The sequence below is a fragment of the Triturus cristatus genome, chromosome 4_1 (assembly GCF_964204655.1).
Source record: "Triturus cristatus chromosome 4_1, aTriCri1.1, whole genome shotgun sequence".
NCBI lineage: Eukaryota > Metazoa > Chordata > Amphibia > Caudata > Salamandridae > Triturus > Triturus cristatus.
The window spans coordinates 1,077,435,464-1,077,455,532 of NC_140585.1; positions in this window are offsets into that span (position 1 = coordinate 1,077,435,464).

The following is a 20,069-nucleotide window of genomic DNA, read 5'->3' on the forward strand; positions in this document are numbered from 1 at the left end:
TGCACTATGGTGCAAGTGTGCCTGCACTGGCGCTAGACAGCTAAATTTAGTGCCAGCGCTAGGGGAAACACAGGGGGGCTCCCTATTCTTGTAAATATCGAGCATCCCTGCATTTTGAAAATGTCGGAGCACAGCGCTGCCAAATTTGGAAATATTCCCCTCAGTCTCTGGCCCAGAGCGTCTCCCCTAAGTACACCTTGGCCTACGTTGCCTCGCTACCCTATGAGTCAAGTGCACTTGCTTCCTAGGTAGGGTTTTGTAGTATGGGGGCCCTTGGACACAAGTGGCAAAAAATCCCAGTTGTTACAATTGGGGCCCAGTAATCTTCGTCTTCCTTTGGACTTTCCAACCAGGATTCCTAATTCCGATGCAACCACCATTTTCAGATGTTACCAGCAAATCGGATTTTCAGATTATCAGTCGAACACTAGAGAGAGAGAAAAATAAAAAATCCTGCCTATTCCAAGCAGATCTGTTTTTCTTCTTGATTTTAGATTTTGAAGCCTTTATGGATTCTGATGCATAGAAGGTCCACGTATTACGGGTCAAGATATTTAAAAGTCCTATTCTGATTAAGCTTTCAAACTATAGCAACACATGTTTGTAATGCAGGTAAATCTAGACTACAAAGTAAACATCTTCTAAATTTAACATTTTAAAATCACAAACCTTTTTGTTTTTGTTTTGCAAGATGGATTTGCTGCAAAACATTTACTGCAGCCATGGACGCTTCTATACTAGTGCTCATTTACAAAGCAGAGGTAATAACCGAGAGCGATAATAACATCACTCAGCACAAATTGTTCAAATGTACCGCAATCTGATTCCCACACATTTTTAGTGCACTCTCTGCACTTTGAAAGAGGCGGATTTGTGTTTGAAAATAAGAGAATTCTGAGAGACCCTGCTGTTGAAGTTAGAAGTGTTTGCATAGGTTAATTTGGAAATGTTATATTGCCTTCTGTCCCTGTTTACTGTTGCCACAAGTTTAGAAATATATACGAAGAAAGACAATACATAGTGTATCCACATAACGAACGGCGCAAATGCAGAAACATTTGAATATGTTGATTTTCAGATGGAGAAGCAGCAGAATGCAACTTCCATGTTCGATCAGAAAGTGTCAAGGCATCAAGATGGGATTTGGGGACGTGCTTTGAATGTCTTAATCACAATGGGATGCACCGACATTATGCGTCCGCATCAGCATTTAAAGCTGGTGGAAATCTATTACACACGATGGAAGACGCCGTTCTGACCTCTGTTAAACTTGAAGCTTGTTTGAGGGCCTACGTTCGTGCACCTCATTAATGCTGAGAAATAATATTTATTTCAACCACTGAATCAATAGTAAATCTACAAGTTGGCCTAAATTCGGCAGGCTCATAATGGACCCTCAAGGGCCTTGCTCGGGACTTTGTACTGTGCAGGAACCAATGAAGGCATGCTTTGGTCACCAAGTTTATGTCTATGCACCTTGTCGTGCAAATGGTTGAATGAATAGATTGCATCTGGTGAGCACGTCCAGTTCCTGCATATTTGTATAGGAAGATGAGGTGCACAAAGATGTACTTGTCACCCAGCCACTGCAAAATGCTCAAGTTCTACTAACAGTAGGGCCTATTTAAAGCCCCTGTCACCACAGGAATGTCACTTTTTGTGACGTTTCCGTGGCGATAGAGTCTTCGCCTTAAACGTGGCTTAACGTTGCCTTGTAAATAAGGCTGCACTTTCACGCTATACTTACAGTGAAAGGGATGGGCAATGGGTGTTTCCGGTGGGCGTTCCACCGCAACACCAATTGATTTTGACGCTGCCTCATATTTACAAGGCGAAGAAAACATGGGGCCGCTGTAAAGATTGTTTATGTGCAGAGAGGGACACCTTCCTGCACATAAACAATCTTCCCCTCAACACAGTACGGTGTAAAGGGGGGCTGCGTTGGCGCTAGGCTGCTAAATTTAGCGGCAATGCAAGGGCTGCACCATATTGTTGTAAGTATGGTGCAGCCCTGTGTTTCAGAAGTGGTGCAGCGTGGCGTTAAGCTAAGGAGGCTAACGCCACGCTCCGCCACTTCTGTAGTAAATATGCCCTAGTATCTTCTGAATTTCATATATTTGTGCACAGGGGAGAGTACATCTTTGTGCATGTGCCTATTTGCAGAAATAATAGGAAATCACTAGAATGTATTTGATATGCGTATGTTGTTTCATGAAAATCTGGTGGACATAAGACCTTTCATCTGAGGTGACTCAACACCAACAGCAATTAAAATCTCAAAATCCAGACACAACAGCAATAACCACAGAGGATAGCTGTGGCATGAATGCCTCTGGTCCTTTCCATCTGCCTCACCACATTCTTTCCCTCTTGGACATTTCTTCAAAGTTTTGGAAGACAGAAATGGTCAGAGTGGCTTTTTGAGGATTGGAAATAAGACTTCAGGTGCAAGGATTTTTAGATCTCCAGGCAAAAAGCCATTTTACTGTTCCCGGGCCCCTTCCATTTGATAAAGGACACTATTTAAGGGCGTTTTTTGGAATCTAAGGCAGGTGACTATGAAAGGTTCACCCGCTGGGCCACCCGTGGGCAGGTAGTTCAGGTTTTGGGTGATGTCAGAAAACTTGTGTTTCTACCTTATATATACAAAAATGCGATCCCTTCATAAGGCTTTGTGAGCCATGTGGATCACAGCATTGGTCTTCAGAGAGATATATTGTACTTACATTTTTTATTGTAGAATATGCACTGTACTTCTTATGAATAATTTCTTTGCAAATATTGATTTGTTTTGGATAATTTTGAAGTTGGTGTCAGATTTTAGTGCCTAATAACCAGATTAATCTAAAAACTCACTACAAATGAAATAATAAAGTTACAGAACATTTGCACTGCAGCAGTCCTATTTAGGACATGAATCTTCTGCGTGCATGAGTTCACTCACAAGCGTGACATGCAAACACTGGGGCAACGCACCACTTGAGTTAAACAAGCTCTGCCTTTTTATGCACAGGTGCCCACAGTCAGTGGAAAGGCCAGTGCAGGGCACAGGGCAGCAGACAGATGTGCAGGAGATGAACTGCCACTCGGCGTCTCTGTGCAGATGGCATCCCAGGCAGGATCTTGATGGAAGTTCTAAAGGTCCTCTCGAGTCTAGGGGCAGCCTCCATGCTCCAGGGTGATGGCTGCCCCATGCACAAGAGCTAACAGCAGCCGCGGCCCGTGCGGGTAAGAGTGGTGGGGCAGTAGGGCCAGGAGGAGAGGGTATTTTGACAGACGACCACGAGGGAATATTAAATACATATTTAATTTTCATTCCTCGTCGTATGTCGAAATCCCCCACCCAGCTCTACTGCCCCACTGCTCTTACATGCATGAGCCGTGGCTGGCTAATAGTTTGCTCTGTGTCATTCTGGCGAGTCTGACATCAATCTAAAAACATATTGCAATTGTACATCATTTACTACATACTACATTACGGCATAAGTATATATTTACGATTCCTAACTACTGAAGTTAATGTTCTTAACATCTACTTACCTTGATGTATTATGTGACGCGATGGTTAGGGCTTTATATTAATCAAATAGAGGGAGAAAGAAGAGCTCGTGACCCACTTAGCTTCTTTTTCTCAAATGTCAAAAATATCAGGTAGAGAGTGGATCACTAGTCCTGAAAAAACCAGGGTATGCAATATCAGTACAGAGTACTGTTAAGAAACCCTCATTCACGTTTTTGCAGTTGGATTGAAGCGGTATGTTTCGATTCTCCTCTCTGTGGTTGACAACGTGACAGCATCATCATTGGGTTAATAAATGCTTCCTCCACCCGGAGGTTTTCATCCCACTGGTTATTTCCTGAAAATGTCAGCACTTTCATCTGCAGGCTTCTGTCACCGCCATTGGAAAACCAAGAATGCTCGCACCCAACATATCTTTTTAAACTAGGAGTGTCCACCACAGGTCAAGGTGGGCCTGAACTATACCATATGCTCAGGTTAGCCCTGGTTTATGCAAATGAGTTCTATTAAGATTCATCTTACGTAAATGGATCTTTTTTGCAGACATTCTACACGGATCTGCCTCTCCTTCATATACAGAGGTCACCAGGGTTTAACACAATTCAGACACAAATAGGGCTTCCCTTACACCACGTGAATCTTAAATTTGCCTGAATAATGTACAACACTTCTATTAATTAGTGCAAAATATGCATTTGCTTAATGTCAGAACGGCCTGACCAACAAACGTCAGGAGACGGTTTAGCTCCCTATCACATAGAATTTGCCCAAGTCAGGCACTTTTGTATTTACGCTTGCTATGCCAATTGCAGGAAAAAAAGGCATTTACACCGCCAGAATGTTATTTATTTGTTTTCCATTTCTCATTTGGTGCTTATGTCACTTCTCACCGGTTGGTCAGTACACATTTGCAGCAGCATTGGTGTACAAATGTCCAGCACTGGCACTGTACTTTTATAGTCAAAACATTTTAAAAAGAAGTGGACCCGCATAAACATCTTATGGCTATTACATCTGAATAAAACTATAAATCTGTTAATTCATCTTAAAATTACTTCAAGTTAATAGTGAAAAGGGTCAACATCAGCAGCGAGCATGGCATTTATGTTATGATTAAAAGTAGCACTGCTCCAAGCAACAACAAAAGAAGCTGTTTTAAACAGTAACTTCAAATATGCAGCCTTTGGAGTCTGCGCGAAGAGGAATTCTTCACTGTTGCTATGACATCAGCCCCAGATGGACCCTTAAATAAGAAGAATTAATTTCTAGTCTGGAAATAAGCGTGCACTGTCCACAAATCCATCAATTAATGCATTCTGCCATGTTAAACTCTTTAATAGCAGCATAACCTTCACATCTTTACTTCACAGTCATAATTATGAGTTTGCAGCATGCAGTGTTAGTTAGTCCTAAGCAACAAGTACATATATTATCCTTAGTTTGCAAAGGAATCATATTTAAGGTTTAGTACATATGCACAAACTTATGATAAAATTCCCAGATGTCATTGCGTAGTTAAGAACACCATGTTTCAATCCGGACTTCTATTTAACAATCCAAAGCCCCTCAGGAGTTGTACTTCCAGTCCACTCAAGTTTGTGTCATATTCAACAAATAATTGTAGGAAGGTTAAACCGAACTGGATCTTAGTGTTCCCGGTCATGTGGGGTCATCTAGGGCCAGATGTAGGAAGCCAAAAAGCGAGCGCAAACGCTGAAATTCGCAGCGATCGCTATTTGGCTGCTTGCAATGTAGGTAAGTTTAAACCTACTCGCAAAATAACGAATCGCAAAATTGCGATTCCTTATTTTGTGCAAGCATTTAGAGAATCGCAATTTGCGATTCCCTAAATGCTATGCTGTTAGGCATCGCAAATTGCGATTTTGCCTTAAGGAATCGCAAAATACCACCAACTTTAAGTTGGTGGTATTTTGCGACTTCATTTCAAAAAGCACTTCTTGGCTTTTTACAAAGAGCCATGTGGCACACATACAGGGCATTAGGGCATGTATGTGCGCCACATGTGCATACATGCACATTTCAGGGGTGCAAGAGGGTGTCCTTTTGGAACCCTTGCACCCTTGAAATTGCGCCCGCAATTTGCGAGTGCCTCTTGGTGACTCGCAAATTGCGGGCGCAAATCCCATTAATTCCTATGGGCCTCGTGGCCCATAGGAATGGATGGGATGGGATTCCTTGATTGCGAATCTCAATTTGCGATTTGCAATTAAGGAGTAATAAGGAATCCCAAATATTTTTGTGATTCCTACCTACATTCAATTTTGCGAGTCCTTAATAGCGATTCTGTAAAAATCGCTATTAAGGACTCGCAAAATTGAATTTACCTACTTCTGGCCCCTACTAACATTATATTGGGACAAACCAACTGGTCTGCAGTTCATCATACATGCCCCAGGTCAGCAAGGACCACAGATTCCAGGGCCCTTGAGTACACAACCTGTGCGCTTCTCTAATTGGTTTGTTAGAAATAAATCGAATCGACAACTCTCAGAATACATTATTTGTATAAACAAAAGATTAGAACTACAATGTTTGGTCCAGGTTGTCATGGGTCACAATGCAATTATCCTGCAGTCTTTTTGGAACTCAATGCTCCAGAAGTTTCTAAATGTCTCTTTGTAGGATGAAACCACAAGACCGGTATAAGACTAGAGAAGACAGGAAATTTCCATACAAAGTCTTATAAGTAGCCCCAATTACAGATATCTCCGAGAATAAAGCACTTCTCTGCTCATAATTGTCTTAAAGTAGATTGAAAAAATAGAACAGTCATGTTATCTAAGGGAGGCAAACAGCCATTACAATGCGGCTGTTTCCCCACATATACTTAGCCACGCATGTGTTACAATGCATGCACCTTTACTACGCACAGCCTTTACTATGCATGCCTGTATGTTGTGAAGCTATGTGTGGAAAAGGTATGTGTGTTGTAAGGGTGGCCTATCGCCATCCTTAGAGGAAACGGACCCTTCCGCTTCTTACTTATGGCGTGTGTCGCGTCTTAGAAGAGCTGGAGAGGTGACGTTGTGGAGAGGTAAAGGGGATTTTAAATTAATGTGTTTGAATGTATTTATGTTCTAATGTATTTAAGGGGAGAAGTAGTTTTTGAAGGGGCTGGGGGCCATAGAGGTGGGGGGTAGAAGTCCACTTCTAGGGAACAGGGGTGGGGTAGTTTGAAGAAGGGCTTGGGGGAGGGGGGAAACAGATTTGCGCAGGGGTCTGTTTATAGGGTTCAAAGCAGGGGAGGGGTATTTGTTAAAAGGTTACATTTTAGGGCTAAGGGCAAGGGAGAGGTAGGTTTTAGATGGGCTGGGGGGTAGGGGGTAGGGTTCCACCTCTAGGCTTCAGGGGCAGGGTAGTTTTAAGATGTTCCAGGGGGAAAGGGATTCACGAGGGGTCTGTTTTAAGGGTTCAGGGTAGGGTAGGAAAATTTGTTAGAAGGGTTTGATATGGGGGTACTTTTTTAAAAAAAAGACAGAAGGGGCGCAAGGGACCTGACTTGGAACAGGGATCCGAAAAAACCTTTATCACGAATATGCCCATAACATGCATGCTTTTACAAAGAAATGTGTTGTAAAGGTATGCATGGTAAATGCATATTCGCGGTAAAGGTTAAACATGGTACTGGCATTCATGTTGTAACGCATGTGTTGTCCAGGCATACGTTGCAATGGAATGTGTTCTAATGTCAAACAACCTCTAAGGAGAAGGAGAGGAAGAAAGTGGGATAAACCTTTTAGATTTACACAAGCAGCTGCCCACTTGTAACATCATAGAAGTCAATGGGAATGGCAACCGTATTTAAAGAAATGTATGGGTGAGTGGAACACATAATTTGCCAATACAGGATTGTGACGATGTGAATTAATAATTGGGGTGGATGGTAGAAGAAATAAAGTCGTTAACTTGTTTGGTCCAGTCTATGTTTCAATAATTTAAAACTGAGTTCTAATCCTGGTAGCGACAGCACCAAACAGATAGGCTTAACTTAAACAAAAACATTTACAAGTACAAAGACATTTTACAAATCAAAAATACAACAATATAAAAATCCCATTCCAATTTATAAAAATAGAGAAAGATATTTAAAGAAAATTACACCAGAACAACAAAAATACAAGAATGAGAACTGGATATATGAAAGATTTAATAGAAACAGTGTCATGATAAAGTACAGTGCCATTCAGAAGCCACTGTTCACAGTTGACCAATTGACCTGTGGCTATGTGCAGTTTTAGGCTGACGGTGATGGACTGCAGGCCTGATATATGAAGCAGGTGTGTCCTGATCAAAGGTTTTACCTTAGAACTTAGCCTCCAGAGGTGCAACTTTGGAAGTGCTCTTGGAGTTGTACAGCCCTCTAACAGCACCCTGCTGAAGTTGTTGGTTATGGCAGAAAACCTCAGAGCAAGACATTTCACTCCCAGAGATGTCTTCTTGTCAGGCAGATACTTGTTGCACCTCCACCCAGTCAAGATTTCTTATTCAGATACAGTCTCTTTTCAGGGCTCAGAATCCTTCAGCTGGGCAAGGCTGTATTTGACTATGGCGATACAAGGCCAGGTACCCTCTCACAGAGGGCCTGCTTAAATGGATTAGCTGCCATGGAGAAGTTCCAAGTGGAAGGAACTGGTTACCTCAGTCAGATCAGCTCAGGTAGTTGGTCTCGGTCCTCCAGCAGCTGGATGTAAGAACTTTGTTATGTTCCACAGTTTTTCACAGATTGTAAGAAAAGTCCTGTTAGACACAGCCAATGATCCCACAACCTCAAGGACAGCACTGAGAGATCAGAACAAACTCCAGCAGAGGCCACCAACAGGATATAGTCCAGGTCCAGGTTCAATTGGCCAGGTGGGCACTTAAGGTAAAAGGCCTCTTGTAGCTTGTGCTATCCCTTTAGCCACATAGAATGACAGCCAATCAACCTTTGAAGTCCACTTCTTTTCCAGGGTACAAGTGGGAGCAGGTCTAGCCCTTTAGATCTCCTCACTGGTCTAAAACAGCAGGTCCAGTCCATCTTCTGCTCTTCCACAGGTCCAGAAAGTATTTTGAGGAGAGTAGTTTGGGGTGCACATTTAGGTCAGCATTAACTTGGGGTTGAGGGTGATTCTTTCCTCCTTCCTAACCAATGGGATACATTTTTCCAGAGGAAACCCTACCTACCTTTTCAGCTGTTCCTAATTATCCTGCTGTGAACAGTCCCACTGTGCACCATACTCCTAAATCCGAGGTGGGAAACCCCTTTCTTCCTTATGCACAGCCTGTGTGCCTGCCCTGAGGTGTGCTCAAGGAAATGATTATCCCCTTCCTTTGTGGTCACTCAAAACTGGTTCTGGGAGCAGCGACTCTCCCACTCGGTTAGGTGCCAGCTGGGTTGGGGTAACTAAGGTTTCCCTCCCCCAGGTCTCATCTTACATTTACTTGTGAAAGGACAGGCCCTTTATAAGTTAATAAAGTGTGTGGGTCCATCCTAACTGATCCTCATGTAACGGAAAGAAAACCACCTCACCCCACTCAAGCCATGGTGTCTGACTGCTCTGGGAGCTGGTATCACACTTAATTAAGGTCAAGCACTGGATAGATGGCGGCTGTCAGGCTAATGCAAATTGCACTCCAGAAGTTCAACTGGCAGGAAAAAGACTGATTTCTAAATTTACTCTCAATAGATATTTATTGAAAGTTCAACTTCACTATTGAGTTGAAATTTTAATAAATATTAAAAATGGTAGCTGAATCGTTTTCCTAGCATGTCCCAAATCCAATATATCAGAATTATTATTTTGGTCTGTGCTCTATTTTTTATAAAGGGACAGCCAGATCATTTCACAGCTCTTGGGGGTGTATCACTGTAGGGGCATAGTAACAATACAGTTCCACATGTCCCACTTTTTAATACCATGCACCCTACCTTGTGGGCTGCAAGGCCTACATAGGGGTGACTTAGCATTATTTAAAAGGAAGGTTTTCCCCCTTGTCAAAAAGGTTATTTTCCTAGAGAGATGAGCCAGGGGTGTCCATTTCCCCCCTTGTATTTGCCCTCATGATGGAACCTTTGGTCACCATAATTCAGAGTAACCCCACAATCTTAGGCATGACGATGGGTGACAAAGAACACCAACTTGCCCTCTTTGGTGATGATATCCTTTGCTTTATTACCAACCCCGACACCAGCCTTACAGCGCTGCTAGAGGAACCTGGTCACTTCACAGAGGTATCAGGGTTTAAAATCAACAACTCTAAATCCAATGGGATGGCGGTCGCAGATCTGCAAGGAGTCCTTAGAGATCACATTCAAAGAGGCAGGTTCAAGTGAGTCGTGCCGTCCATCACAGACTTATGAATTCAACTTCCTACCCACACTAACGGCCTCTACGATAGCAATGCAGCCCGATTATAACAGCACTCTTCAAACATCTATATCTGAGGGGCAAGCACAAGATATATTGGTTGGGAAGGCAGAACAGTCTCAAAATCAACTTTATGCCTCAGCTTCCATACATCCTTCAGACCTTTCCCCTGGGCATCCCTCTAGCAACCCAAACACTTATTCAATCTGAAATGCTCAACTTTGTAGGGGAATGCAAATCTCCAGTTGTGGCCAACTCCTCTTTGTGCTGCCCAACAGGGGAGGCGGTTTGGGCTTCCCCAATGCAACAGCCTATGTGCTAGTGGCCTGGCTCCACCCAGCCCTTGACTAGAATCACAACCTCAACAATAAGCCATATGTGCAAGTAGAGCAGGCATTTCCCCTGATTCCCTTCCACAGATTCCTGTGGCTATCAGCTGCTGTACTGGAGGGGTCTCCCACCTCCTCTGCCCATGATGGCCACTTGGAGAAAACAAGATTTCCCGACCTACCCCTTTCCCTTTACCACATTGACTTTCAACCCAGACTTCCCCCTGGCATGTCCGACGCTGGTTGCTTTTCCTGGAACCACGGGCCCCCTACTATGAGGAACTTTTATGATGATGAAGACCTCCGCACCCATGAGAATCTCTTAGAGAAATACTCACTGACCCAGCCAGACACCTATGGGATCACTCAAGCACTACATTGGGCGGGTAAGGATGGAGCTCATAGAGCTATGCAGCAGGAGGAATTGCCCATCTAACTCCTATTTGCAAAAAATGTTCTTCGTAGGGGCAGGGCTAAAAGAAGTCTCTCCTGCCAAGATCAGAAGGCCATGGAAAAAACTTGATAAGAGCAAATGGCACAATGCATTGAAGGAATCGATTCCGACTGCGGAGGATGACATGACTAAAATGCACACCTAATTTGAGAAATGGCTAGCAGAGTCACTTGACTCTCTTATCGTTTATAAATCTCTGACAGTAAAGCAGAGCAATGGCCTGGCTCCATGGTATACTCCAGAGATGGCAGAGCTCAAGAAAGAGTCTAAGAAAATGGAAAGAATCTGGAGGAAAGGGTATGACACAGGAAACAAAACTATCTATAGACAAACAGTAAAAATATTTAAGGAGACCATAAGACAGGCTAGAGTCTCTTATTGTAGCACAAAAGTTGAAAGTGCCAGTAACTCATCAAGGGAACTATAAAAATTTGTCAATAACCTCATGACAACACCCACTTGTACAGCATCCCCTCCGCCTTCCATTGAGCAATCCAACATGTTTGATACTGCTTTTATAAATAAAGTAGAACATATTCTAGACTCTCTCCCAAAGAACACATCTCTTTGTTCAAATCCCATTTGAGGAACCAACAACGATAGTTCAACTATCATCCTTTCTGCCCCTAAATACAGATGACATCGGTACCATTTTAAAGTCCATAAATTCTGCCTAGCAATTAGACTCAGCTCCATCAAACGCCCCTCTAATAGCTGGCTACATTATCCTGCCTATTCTAATGAAGATTCTAAATAGGTCCCTGGCACTCAGTAGTGTTCCCTCAGCATGGAAACATGTTATAGATAAACCTCTGCTTAAAAAACCACATGCAGACCCTTGATGGTGGAGAACTATATACCAATTTCTTTGCTCCCGATCACTAGCCAAATCTAATAGAAACATGTAACATCTAACTCTCTAGAAAACCAATTTATCCTTCATCCTACCCAAATAGGCGTCAGACCTGAACAAAGCAGTGAGACCGCATTGCTGGTGGCCACTGAAGAGATCCGAGCCATTCTTGACTGTGGTGGCTCAACGGCTATGAATATGATAGAGATCAGTTATCAGTGCTACCATTGACTGTTTCCCATTGCATCCTGGTCCATAGAATGGAAAACGCCGGTATCACGGGCTTTGCCCTCAAGTAGAGCAAGGCTTTTCTGAACAACAAAAGTTTTCAAGTTCAGGATGAACCAGTTCTTTCAGCTACATATCCCATCAGATGCGGAGTACCACAGGACTCCTTGCTAAGCTCAACCCTTATTAATGTATAAGTCCTCCTGCTGGCAAGAATCATTCAGGCATATGGTTGAGATCTTGTCTGTTACACTGATGATACTCAGTTTGTCCTTGAACTTACCCCCGAATCTCAAATGCCATCCATTGACCTACAAACCTGCCTCAAGGAAGTAACTGAATGGATGCCAGTCAGCAACCTTAACCTTAACAGTGGGAAAACAGAAGTGTTGGTGGTTGGCAACAACACACCATGCTGGAAAGAAGTAATCTGGCCCCAATGCCTCAGAGGGCAGCCAGTACCTTCTACAACGGTAAACAGTCTTGGTTTTTGGTTTGCAGTAAACTCACTATGGAGACTCAAGCCAACAAACTGTCTGCAACTAGTTTTGAATTATCTCATACATTAAGAAAAGTCATGCAGTGGCTACCTCCTTCATCCAAAAGGGTAGTCATACAAGGGCCATACAAGGGCTGATTACCGTCTGGCAAATCCTTGTTTCTGGGAAGCCCTCAATATGTCTTAAAGTGCCTACAGGTTATTCAAAAAATGCCGCAGCACGGTCACTCTTCAAGATCCCCAAACATCACTCTGCAGCCCCAACACTGGCTGCACTTCATTGGCTCCCAATACAAAAAAGGATCTATTTCAAGGCCCTATGCATGGCCCTCTGAGCTATGCAGAGGAAAGGTCCTCTTCTGATCCGAAAACTGCTTTGCCCATACGTGCCAAGGAGATCACTAGGCTCTACAAACTCTTATCTGCTGACCATCCCCAAAGTCAAGAGAGCCAGGTGGGGTGACCGCTCCTTTGCCTTTCCAACTGCTGAGCTTTGGAATGAACTCCCTGCTAAACATATGCAGCCAGACATTTCCTTCAAGAAATTACTTAAGACACATGTAGTCCAAAGCTTAGTTAAACTCACCTAGGTTATGCAGGTGTGCCTGTCTCAGCGCCAGGATGGCTTTCGGGGTAGCGTTATAGGACACAATAGAATAGAATAGAACAGAATAAGAATTTCTTGGTTGTACCATCCCATTCTCTCTATTACCCTTCACTAAAAACCATGCCTATGCAACTCCATGGGAGAAGGAACTGGACATCAAGATTTCTGAGGATACAAGGGGGGCTATCTGGCAGCAGGCTTCAAGGTCATCTGTTTGTCTCCAGTAAAAGGAGATTGCCTACAAATTATTGACCCATTGGTAGCTTACCCCCGTGCGCCTCCATCGGATGTTTAGGGACTCAGAGATGTGCTGGAAGGTGTGTGGAAATAGGAGCACTTTTCTACATGTGTGGTGGAACTGGCCACGGATCCAGGCATTTTGGGACACAGTCCTCCTGAAGACAAACTCTATTATTATAGTTTCTTTACCCGGTGACCCTTAATTGATCCTTCTAGGAGACCTAGGAAATGATCTACTATATTCCACAACAGCAACCAAAAGCCGGCTATTCTCCCACCTTCTCCTAGCTGTGTGCCTGAGCGTTGCCCAGATGTGGTGATTGCCCTAGGCACCATTGCTCAAAATGTAGTGGGGAAGGTATGGGCTATTTATGCCAAGGAAAACTCACTGCTATTGTCCCAGACAGGATCTCAAAATTTGATGCAATTTGGTGCCCCTTTACTACCTACATGAAAAGACAACAGAACACTGGGGGAATACAGCAAACTAGGTCTAAATCTTCAGAGAATCCGGGATCTGTGATATGGTTTCCTCCATATTCATTAAATGAATAAAATGAATTTCGTAGCGCGCGCTGCATCACAAAATGCGATGCAGCACGCACTACAAAATTCGTTTTATTTATTTAATTGTTTACTTACCTCCAATTATCCATATTCCGGTGTTTAGTACCCCCCACCCTGCCCCTCCCCGTCCCGCCTTTCCGCCCCACGGAACTCCCTCCACGGACTGCGGCTGCTCAAGAGTTAGGAGTGGGGGGCACTGTATGGACAGACTTGGGGCCAACTCCGGGGCTACGTTTCAAGCCTGGGGGACTATGTGTTTTCATGATATCGACTGTGATTGGCTATATGTAAATGGATATGTTAATGCAATCTTGTGTGTCTGCTGTTTTCAAAATCATGAAAAAAGTTGTGAAAAAGGGGTTATTTTCACAGTTTGGGCTGTAGGTTTAAATTGCAGCAATTAGGCTACATCGGAATGCCCGAAGCCATGTTTTCTTTGTCACATTAGTGGATGGCACAATAAGTGCGAAGGTGTTATTTAACTTCCATGCCATGGGCATTGTTTCTACACCATCCAATATGGGCTTTCAGGACAGTTAAATATGCTATGCCAATCAGGGATTAGCCAATCTTTACATGTTGTGGGGTACAGAGCACATTCACTGGGCACTGCAAAGTAGCGCCCTGTGTGCAGAGTCTAAAAATCCAGAATAAAATTCTGCACAAAATGGCAGTGACCAAATACAAAACAGAAGATGGGCTTCTATTGAAATTCTCAAGGGCATATTATCAAGCCCATTATCGCCACTTTAGTGGCGGATTCCTGCCGCTAAAGTGGAAATAATTTTAATGACGTTCTTGATATGCCCCTTGGTGTTTAGGCAGTGGTAGTGTATGCAATCTTCCATGGCAGCCGTTCAAGGCAACCAGAAAAAGAACAACCCGATTCAACGTGACAGGCTTTTCTCTCCAATCAGCAAACAAAATGCTAGCTGGAGACTACTATATAAAGATGAATGGACATTAGCTATACAAATGGTGTATCACACAGGGTTTGCATCTCAATTGCACTCACGCTGCTTTGCCTTTGGATTATCTTGTTTCGTCTTATGTTTCTCCAACCTTAAGGAACATTTCTACCAGTGATGTTGCTTTGCTTATTGTCATTGTTAATATTTTTTGTTGTGCAAATTTTCTTTTGTTTTCTGCTCTGAAAATGTTCATATGATATTTTTAGCACCCTTCTCCAACTTTACTTTTCAGCCCCTGTTTAGGGAGTAGTTGGAATGGTTTCTGAAGAAGGTTACTCTTATTATCTTTCCAGACTTCAGTAGACTGATGAAGAGTCAGCTTACTGCCTGCACTTAATACCTTCCTGCACTTAATACCTTTTTAGTAAACTTGGAGCTTTATGCTGGAGACTCAGATTACGCTGTCCCTGGGTCTTAAAGTAGAAAACTAAGGTACAAAATTATATTGCCACACTATAGAAGAAAGAGTTCTCAATCATCAGCTCTGGCTAGGCTCTAACCCAGACAAAATAATCTAGCACACAAACATAAAAACAAGTTTCTGTGAGAACTCCTGAGTTTACCCTTGTGTCATGTCCCTTGTCTAGTACAGACGACAAGGACACGTAGTAGTATTCTCGTATCTCTTTATTATTTAAGCTCCTTCCCCTTCCTAACTCTGTCCCTATCTGCCTCCTCCCTTTCCAATTTTCCTCCTTCCGCTTTCCACTTCCCAGGTTCCCGTCCCGGGTCCTAGCGCTCGTGGCTTTACATCTGCCACAGGGCCAGCTTAAGCGGTAGTGGCGCCCTGTGCGACAATGTTTGTTGGCGCCCCCCCCATGACCACCTTCACCACGGATTCTTTCACTAGCACCCTTTAACAGTGACTAAGTCTCCATAACCACTCTCTCTCAGATGCATTGAATTAGTTATATAGCACCACTCATACCAGTGTAGGGTGTCAGGGCTCTTTGCATCACACACACATTCCTCAGAGACAATCAATCATACGTGTGTAAATCAGTGTATAGGAAATGTTACATAAGCCAAAGGACTAAAAGTGTAGGAGTCATATGTCATCCATACTGGTAGGCAGTATAGTTTAAGAGTGCTTGGTGTGGAGAAGCACAAACTCAGAGTCGAAAAAGAAACAGCATAGTTAGGAGTTTTCTTTAATAATAAGAATCGATTTCTAGCCAAATTAACCCTTTATGAAACATTAATCAATGTTCTAATGTATACTTTGCAGTGGGTATGCATTTCTATGATGAAAGTTAATAGCTCACTGTTGAATATTAGGACTTTAAGTTACAATTTGCAAGTAACAAAAGGATGTCTCTTTTAAAAGCCGTAACCTGCTGATCTGTTTACATGATATGCACTCTGTAATATACTTGGTACACGTTCTGTGCAGCAGGCATATTAACCCTCTGCACTAACTTCACATAAGTGAAAACCTCAACTATACAAAACGCTGATCTCTCTCCAGGAAGATAATTAATCACACGAGTTATCGTGACATTTTTGTGAGGCCAGGTAATTGCCGGAAAGGAATGCTCCAGCAGGTGTTTTATAAACATTATAACCTTGAAAACACGGCGACCCCAGGAAGCCAGCAACCGGTGCGTTGGCACCGGTGGCACCGGTCGCGCTGCACTAGAGCCGCCCCTGATCTGCCATGACACTACACCTCCCCCCTCCTTACACAATTTGAACTGATATCAACAAACAATAGAACAAGGCAATTAAAGAAAAAAAATAACAAAGTTACAGTTCCTCAATTAGATGTGTAGGCCTCCGATGAATATGCTGTGGCGGGCAGGCAGCATCTTGAGCAGGTCTTTCACTTTCAGCCAAGAGAAAAGGAGACACGTGGTCACTTCCTGTCACCTGATTGTCCTCTTTCGCTGCACTTTCTGTAACTTCTAATGTCTCTCTTGTGACTGGCTTAAATCTCTGAAAACGCGCAACATTTCTCGTTATGCTCTTGTCATCAGAAGCAGCCGTGATCATGGTCCCTTTTTGTTTCGTTACCAGCAGAGGATGAGCGTGATATCGACTGTCAGATTTCCTTAGTTGTTCTTGTCGGACAAGTACCCAGTCCCTTTCTTTGATGGATGATGGTTTGCCTCTCCGACGAATGTCCGCATATTCTTTTATCTTGGCTTTTCTAGCACCATCTATTGCTGCTAAATCATCATGTTCTGGATTTTGACCCCTACAACAAGTGTAATGTTCCTAATTCAGTATTCTTGTGCGCACTGTGCGACCCAGCATCAAAGTCGCTGGACATCTGTCTGTAGTGCTGTGAGGTGTGGTTCGATACGCTCTTAACACCTCGTTCAGTGCTGTTTGAATGTCTCGCTTGGAAAGTTCCGCCTGCTGTATGGCCTTCTTCACAGTAGACATAAATCTTTTGACCATACCGTTGGCCTGAGGCCACAGGGGGGTGATCTTCTGATGTCGAAAACTGAGATGATTTGAAAATGTGGCGAATTCCTGTCGGTTAAACAGAGGGCCATTGTCTGTCTTGACTAATTTGGGTATTCCCCAAGCTGCAAAGGCTTCATCTAGCACAGGTATGGTGGTGGCTGCTCAGGGGATGATACGAGGTGAGCAATGGGGAAGCGGGAGTATTCATCCAATATGACGAGGATGTATTTGCCAGATTGTATGGGACCAAAGAAGTCTACTGCAACATGTTGCCACAGACCCTCCGGTAGTTCTGACATTTGTAGAGGTGCAGGTAGTTCCTCTCTACTGAACAGTTGACACTGAGAGCAGTCTTTCAAGGTGGGTTTGACCATCTGATCGAGGGAAGGGAACCAGACCCGCTCCCTCAGTGCTCTCTTCCTAGCTATCATGCCTCGGTGTCCTTCGTGTGCTAAATTGACAATGCCTTGATGCAGCTGCTTTGGAATGACAATCCTTTTATCTCTTAACAGAAGGCCATCTTTGAAAATGGACAGTTCATCTTTTACATGTTGGAAAGAAGCTAGATCATGGCCATCAACCTGATGTTTGTGTCCGGGCTCTTCTAGGTGTCTCCATCTATTTGTATGAATGAACTGTTTCACATCCTGTAAAGTGGCATCGCCTGCTGTGTCTTCAATGATGGCTTCCAGCGGAACTGCAGGTGGTGTTGCTTGAGCCTCGACAAAGTGTATATATTCCTCCTCCAGCAATGGATTTGAGCATGATGACTTCTTGGGATGTCGCAACATGTAGTCCGCTGGATTGGCTGTATTTCCAGGTTTGTGGATGATAGTGTATGTATATTCTTGAAGACGAAGTCCCAAGAGCTCTATTCTTGGTAGCATTTTGGCTTGGGGATTTCCAAATATAGATATTAGAGCTTGGTGGTCCGTGATGAGTGTAACGTGTTTTCCATAGATGAAGATGTGAAAGTGCTCACAGGCCCAGACTACTGCAAGACTTTCTTTCTCCGGCTGGGACTATGCTTGTTTGGTTCTGTCAGGCTGCGGCTGGCGTAAGCCACTATGTGGCTTTGGTCACTTTCCTTGTCATACTGATCCAAGTTGGCTCCCAGTCCCACCGGACTGGCATCCACTGTGATCTCCGTCTTCCAACGAGTGTTGAAGTACGCCAAATATTTGGCAGATTCAACGGCTGTTTTGATCGAGTGGAATGCTTGATTGCAGCTGGTGGACCATCAGAATGTGTGGCCTTGTTTGGTCAGTTTCCTCAGTGGATAACTGATAGTGGCATAGTCTTTGATATACTGTGCACAGTAGCTGGCCATTCCTAGAAATGACTGCACATCTCCAACATCTCGAGGGCGAGGGGTGTCGTTCAGTGCTGCAATTTTCTCAGGATCTGGTCTCATTCCTGTGCCTCAGAACATGTGTCTATAAAACTGTGTATTTGAGAAACTCACATTTGTCTTTGTTGAGAGTTAGATTTGCTTCCAGTAATGTGTGACATACTCGATCCAGTGCTTTGTTGTGTTCCTGTACAGTTTCTCCAAACATGAGGATGTTGTCACTGTAATTAAGATTGTTGGGGATGTGATGGATAACTCTTCTGATTGCCTCCTGGACGATCTCAGGGGCCGAAGAGACTCCAAAAGTGAGTCGTTTGTACCTGAAGAGACCTTGATGAGTTGAAAACGTGGTGATGTATCGTGACCTTTCATGCAACCCGAGCTGGTGATAGCCCTTGTTCAGATCCAATTTGGAAAATATTTGTGCACAGTTCAAAGTCGTGATCATTTCACTGATATGAGGTCAAGGGTGTCTTTCCCTTTCAATGGCAGTATTGGGTGCTCTCATGTCAACACAGTCAGACTTTGCCTTCTGATCCTTTTTTTGGCACTACGACTACTGGAGAGACACAGGGAATGGGTCCAGAAGTTCTTTCAATGATGTCTGCCCTCAGAAGATCTTGCAGCTCTTCTTCCACTGACTGTTGAAGATGAAATGGTATTTTCCTGTGATGTGGAGCTATAGGTGTCACCCGTTCATTAATATGCAAACAAACTTAAACGTTAGTCATTTTTCCAAGTACAGTTTCAGAAATGTGTGAACTATGTCAGGTTCATCATCCACTCGGTATAGTATCTCCACCAGTTGAAGTTGTTCCGCTGTGGGCAAACTAAGGAGACAGTCAGCTTCAGGCCCTTCGATGACGTGAATACGAGCTGAAATAGTTCTATCTTTGTATGTGAGGGAGGTCTGAAATTGTTCTAAGCATGGAAGTGGCCCCTTCGACGTCCATGTGTACACTCGTACCGCAGCTTTATGCAGGAGTGTTCATGGATCCATTTAGTTGTATTCTGCAACTGAGATATATTTGAGAGATGCCCCACTGTCCAGTACAAACTTGGCTGAGTGCACACCCATTTGGAGGTGCAGTCTAGGATATTTATTGAGCCTGTCTCGGTCTGCGACCATGCAGACATATTCCTCACTGTCTTGCGATACCGGTGTGAGGGACCTTGATTCTCGAGATTCTGAACGGCGCGATCTGTGAGAGACGTGAGAATAGACGCTCGAACGTCACGAGCTGGAAGTTGTTTCTCTGCAATCTCGCACTGCTTTGGATTAATGTCTAGAGCTGTAGTGTTTAGATTGCCTGTGAGTGTCTCTGTGAGTTGCCCTGCATACTTTCTCAAAGTGATTTTCTTTGCCACATCGCCGACACTTCTGACCTAATGTGGGACATGGCTCAGTGTGGGGGAAGTCTTGACCGTAGTAATAACATTTGAGCTGTCGCTCCCGTTCCTTGTCAGCCGGGTCCGGACTGCGACGACGACTTGGTCTTTGAGAATATTCCTTGGACTTGGACGGTCTTCGACCTGCAGGGGAGCGACGCTCCATGTGACGAGACTGAATTCGGAAAGCTTGTTCCCGTTTGTCACCTTTACCAGCTTCCATTCGTTTTGCATGGTACTCTGCCTGATCATTGACTTTCGTCATTCCCTCAATTTTATCT